The following is a 6,024-nucleotide window of genomic DNA, read 5'->3' as shown; positions in this document are numbered from 1 at the left end:
TTACTCTTTAAACTCTAAGGTTAGTGCTTTCTGTGTCTGTTTACTTTTCCCAAAGTTAAGAAGATAGTTCTCTGTGTTCTTGTTTTGAAATGTCCTAGTATTTTATTTCTATTTTAATTTTAAAATCTATAATGCATTTGGCATTGATTTTTGCATTTGTTGTGAGATAGGAAGCAAGAGTCTTTTTGTTTTTTTTTTTTTAAACGTGAGTATCCAATTTACCCAGAACCACTTACTGAAAAGTCTATCATTTCCTCACTATAGGGCAATGTCAATTTTGTCATCCATTTAATGACCATACATGCGCGGGTCTGTTTCTTGGTTCTCTGTACATACAGATTTAATCTTGGTCTGGTAAACAGCATTGAGATGAAGCAGTCATCTCAGACTTTTCAGTTTAAAAGAAAACTGAGTTAGTTTTTCTCCTTTTTTAAAAGAAATTTTGTTTTTATTTTTTTCTTTGATGCCTGGACAGGGACTTGAACAGCCTGAGTCCTCAGATTAAAAGTCTGATGCTCTACCAACTAAGCTATCCAGGCACTCTCTAGGTTTTCTTAATTTAACTTAAGTATGTGTAAGTTTTAACTTCGTAGATAATTGTTTTTCATCCAAAATAATTTGAACATAATAACTGCATAAATGTAATTATATTAAGTAACTCTAATACTATTAAATGTGTTTTTATATCACAATTACCAAGGGATTTTGGTTTACAAATTTATAAAATAAAAACTCTCTTTTACCTGATAAGTAATCTAAATATTTAAATATTAAGTTTGATACAAAATTGTGCAAGTCAGGCAGTGTTATAAAATTTTAATTTATCATAGCTCCTAATAAATTATAACTGAAATATCCTAAAACAAACTATGTTATTCCTTTGTGAAAAGACCATTTTCTCACTGTATCTATATAAACCTTATTTCAAGGATATTTTCATTCCAAATTATTTAAAGACAACTTCCTTAGAAATATTTAGATGTGTGAAAATTTCCATGCATAGTTATTTATTAATTTTAAAATACAGCCTCACTTTTGTTTTTTAAATTTAAAATGTCCTCTTACTAAAGGAATACATTTTTGTTGTAGAAAAATCATCAGATATACAACCCCACCTTTAGGTAATAATATAAAGTTTGGTTTATCACTTTTTGGAGTCTGGTTATTGGTAGACAATTTCTACCTTTCTTAGCCCATTTGGGCTTCTATAACAATAAAACCATAAACTGGGTAGCTTATAAAAAAATAGAAATTAATTTCTCACAGTTCTGCAGTCTGGGAAGGTCAACACCAAAGGTGCCAGCAGGCTCCTTGTCTGGAAAGAGCTCAACATCTGGTTCATGGTTGACATCTTCCTCTTGTGCCCTCACATGGTGGAAGGGAGCAAGGGAACTTTCTTCCCCTCTTTTACAGAGTCAATAACTCACGAGGGCCCCATCCTTATCACTGAGATCACCTCTGCAAAGACCCACCTCCTAATATCTTCACCTTGAGGGTTAGGATTTCAATATATGGACTGTGTTGTTGTTCAGCTGCTAAGTAAGTAAGTGAAGTCGCTCAGTCGTGTCCAACTCTTTGCGACCCCATGGACTGTAGCCCACCAGGCTTCTCTGTCCATGGGATTCTCTAGGCAAGAATCCTGGAGTGGGTTGCCATTTCCTTCTCCAGGGGATCTTCCTGACCCAGGGATCGAACCCGGGTCTCCCGTATTACAGACAGACACTTTAACCTCTGAGCCACCTCCTAATATCTTCACCCTGAGGGTTAGGATTTCAATATATGGACTGTGTTGTTGTTCAGTTGCTAAGTCGTGTGCAACTCTTTGCGGCCCCATGGGCTGCAGCATGCCGGGCTTCTTTGTCCTTCACTATCTCCTGGAGTCTGCTCAAATTCATGTCCATTGAGTCAGTGATGCTATTTAACCATCTCATTCTCTACCACTCCCCTTTCTTTTTTCTTTCGATCTTGCCCAGCATCAGGGCCTTTTGCAGTGAGTTGGCTCTTCACATTAGGTGGTCAAAGTATTGGAGCTTCGGCATCAGTCCTTCCAATGAATATTCAGGACTGATATCCTTAGGATTGACTGGTTTGATCTCTTTGCGGTCTAAGGGACTCTCAAGAGTTCTCCAGAAGCACAATTTGAAAGCGTCAATTCTTCGAGGCTCAGCCTTCTTAATGGTCCAACTCTCACATCTGTACATGACTACTGGAGAAATCACAGCTTTGACTTCTGTCAGCAAAGCGATGTCTCGGCTTTTTAATACACAGTCTGGATTTGTCATAGCTTTCCTTCCAAGGAGCAAGTGTCTTTTAATTTCATGGCTGCAGTCACAATCCATGGTGATTTTGGAGCTCAAGAAAAGCAAAGCTGTCACTTCCTCCACTTTTCCCTCTTATATTTGCCATTAAGTGATGGGACTGGATGTCATGATCTTAGTTTTGTTAATATTGAGTTTTAAGCCAGTTTTTTCACTTTCCTCTTTTGTGTTCATCATCTGCTTATCTGAGGTTGTTGATCTTTCTCTCAGCAATCTTGATTCCAGCCTGGGATTCATCCAACCTAGTATTTCCCATGATGTAATCTGCATAGAAGTTAAATGAGCAGGGTGACAATATTCAGCCTTGACGTACTCCTTTCCCGATTTGGAACCAGTCCGTTGTTCCATGTCCAGCTCTAACTGTTGCTTCCTGATCTGCATACAGGTTTCTCAGGAGAAACCTTACCTAGGTGGTCTGATATTTCTATCTCTTTAAGAATTTTCCATAGTTTGTTGTAATCCACACAAAGGCTTTAGCATAGTCAATGAAGCAGAAGTAAATGTTTTTCTGGAATTCCTTTGCTTTCTCTATGATCCAATGGATATTGGCAATTTGATCTCTGGTTCCTCTAAACCTAGCCTGTACATCTGGAAGTTTTTGGCTCATGTACTGCTGAAGCCTAGCTTGAAGGACTTTGAGCATAACCTTGCTAGCATGTGAAATCAGTGCAACTGTATGGTAATTTGAACATTCTTTGGCATTGCCGACTTTGGGATTAGAACAAAAACTGACCTTTTCCAGTCCTGTGGGCACCGCTGAGTTTTCCAAATTTGCTGGCATATTTAGTGCAGCACTTTAACAGCATCATCTTTTAGGATTTGAAATAGCTCAGCTGGAATTCCTCTACTAGCTTTGTTCATGTAATGCGTCCTAAGGCCCACTTGACTTTACACCCCAGGATGTCTGGCTCTAGGTGAGTGACCACACCATTATGGTTATATGGGTCATTAAGATGTTTTTTGTACAGTTCTTCTGTGTATTCTTACTACCTCTCCTTAATCTCTTCTGTTTCTGTTAGCTTACCATTTCTGTCCTTTATAATGCCTATCCTTGCATGAGATGTTCCCTAGATATCTCCAATTTTCTTGAAGATATCTCTAGTCTTTCCCATTCTATTGTTTTCTTCTATTTCTTTGCATTATTCATCTAAGAAGGCCTTCTTATTGCTCCTTGCTATTCTCTGGAACTCCACATTCAGTTGGGTGTGTCTGTCCCTTTCAGTTGGGTGTATCTGACCCTTTCTCCCTTGCCTTTCACTTCTTTCCTCAGCTATTTGTAAAGCCTCCTCAAATAACCACTTTGCCTTCTTGCATTTTTTTCTTGGAGTTGGTTTTAGTCACCGCCTCCTGTACAATGTAATGAATCTCCTTCCATAGTTCTTCAGGCACTCTGTCTACCAGATCTAATCCCTTGAATCTATTTGTCACTTCCACTGTATAATCATAAGGGATCTGATTTAGGTCATACCTGAATGGCCTAGTCGTTTTCCCTACTTTTAAAAATGTAAGACTGAATTTTGCAATAAAGAGCTCATAATCTAAGCCACGGACAGCTCCACATCTTGTTTTTGCTGACTGTATAGAGTTTCTCCATCTTTAGCTGCAAAGAATAAAATCAATCTAATTTTGGTACTGACTATTTGGTGATGTCCACGTGTAGACTCGTCTCTTGGGTTGTTGGAAAAGGGTGTTTGCTACAACCAGTGTGTTCTCTCGACAAAACTGTTAGGCTTTGCCCTTCTTCATTGTGTACTCCAAGGCCAAACTTGCCTGTTAATCCAGGTATCTCTTAACTTCTTACTTTTGCATTCCAACCCCCTATGATGAAAAGGACATCTTTTTTGGTGTTAGTTCTGGAAGGTCTTGTAGGTCTTCATAGAGCCAGTCTACTTTAGCTTCTTCTCCATTAATGGCTGGAGAATAGAGTTGGATTACTGTAATGTTGAATGGTTTGCCTTGGAAATATACTGAGATAATTCCGTCGTTTTTGAGACTGTACCCAAGTACCACATTTCAGACTCCTTTGTTGACTATGAGGACTACTCCATTTCTTCTAAGGGAGTCTTGCCTACAGAATCCATTATAGTAAATATAATGGTCATCTGAATTAAATTCATCTATTCCTGTCCCTTTTAGTTTACTGATTCCTAAGATGTTGATGTTCACTCTTTCCATCTCCTGCTTGACCATGCCCAGTATACTGTGATTCATGGACCTAACATTCTAGGTTCCTATGCAATATTGTTCTTTTCAGCATCTAACTTTACTTTCTCTTTACTTTCACATCCACAACGAAGCTCCTCTCCACTTTGGCCTAGCCACTTCATTCTTTCTGGAGCTACTAGAAACTGTCCTCTGTTCTTCCCCAATAGCATACCGGACACCTCCTGACCAGGAGCGTTCATTTTCTGGTGTCGTATCTTTTCACCTTTTCAAATTGTTCATGGGTTTCTCCAGGCAAGAATACTGGAGTGGGTTGCCATTTCCTTCTCCAGTGGACCGTGTTTTGTCAGAACTCTTCATGATGACCCATCTGCCTTGGGGAGCCCTGCACAGCCCCTTCATCATGACAAAGCTGTGATCCATGAAGGATTTTAAGGGACAGAAACATTTCAACTGTAGCAATACCCAAGCATCTTGACTAGAGCACTATCCCCTGTTACCATGTAGCAGGAAGCAAACATCTAGATCATCAGCCACCTGATCAAAGCCCTTCACATCCTTCACTCACTCACTCATTCCACAAATATGTGTTAGAATTGCTTATATGCAAGGTACCCTGGTAGGTGTTAGGGGTAAAAATAAAGTGACTAAACAAAATAGACATGGTCCTTTTCCTTAACGGCATCCATTTATCTAGTGAGAGGAGTCAATATCAATAAAATGATCTCACAAAATGATGTGAGACAACAGCTATGATATCGGTTTCTTATAACAGGACCGTAAGAGGGTAAAGTAGGGAATATGATGCAACCTGAGTCTGAGAAAAGTCTTCCTGTGGAAGAGATGGGTGATCCAAGATCTGAGGAGTGGGCAGGAATGGACCAGTCCCAATAAAATGAAATGAAGGGCACACAAAGGTGATGGCAGCATGCCAAGCACAGAACAGTGAGAACACAGGCTTTGGAGGGGGAAGGAAGATGAGTGTGTTTGAGGAAACAGAAGTGGAAGAATGCCTGAGTGACTGAGCGCAGGAAGAGACAGGAAAGTGGTCCAGGTGAGGCAGGATAGATACCTGCAGACGGCAGAGGCAACGCACATCATGTTGGCCATGTTAAGGATTCAAAAAACAACAAAACAATTGATTCTTCCTTTGTTTATTTGCTTGGCTACACCAGGTCTTAGCTGTGGCACGCTGGATCTTTGATCTTCATTTGTGGCATGCGGGATCTTTAGCTCTGGCATGTGAATGCTCATTTGCAGCATGTGAGATCCAGTTGCCTGACCAGGGGTCAAACCCAGGCCCCCTGACTTGGGAACACAGAGTCTTAGCCACTGGACCACCAGGGAAGTCCCCCGGATGTTGGTTTTTATCCTATGCTCAGTAGATAGCCACTGAAATGATTTTATTTGTGCTTTTTGAAGATGTCTTTGGCTGAAAAGTGGAGAATCTGTGGAGCAGGGGTAAAGGAGATACATTAAGCACATGCCCCAAAATCCAAGAGAGAAATGAAGTAGCTTGGGAAGGAGTGGTAGTACAGAAATG

General features: G+C 40.0%; 1 non-coding gene across 1 annotated transcript; it reads right to left on the bottom strand.

Moving 5' to 3' along the window:
* Positions 1-464: 464 nt before the first annotated feature.
* TRNAK-UUU lies at positions 465-539 on the bottom strand. Its single transcript has one exon. It is a non-coding gene; the product is annotated as a tRNA-Lys (tRNA).
* Between the last annotated feature and the right edge of the window lie 5,485 nt (positions 540-6,024).

This window comes from Oryx dammah, unplaced genomic scaffold, assembly GCF_014754425.2.
Source record: "Oryx dammah isolate SB20612 unplaced genomic scaffold, SCBI_Odam_1.1 HiC_scaffold_12, whole genome shotgun sequence".
NCBI lineage: Eukaryota > Metazoa > Chordata > Mammalia > Artiodactyla > Bovidae > Oryx > Oryx dammah.
This window is presented reverse-complemented; position numbering and strand designations above follow the sequence as displayed.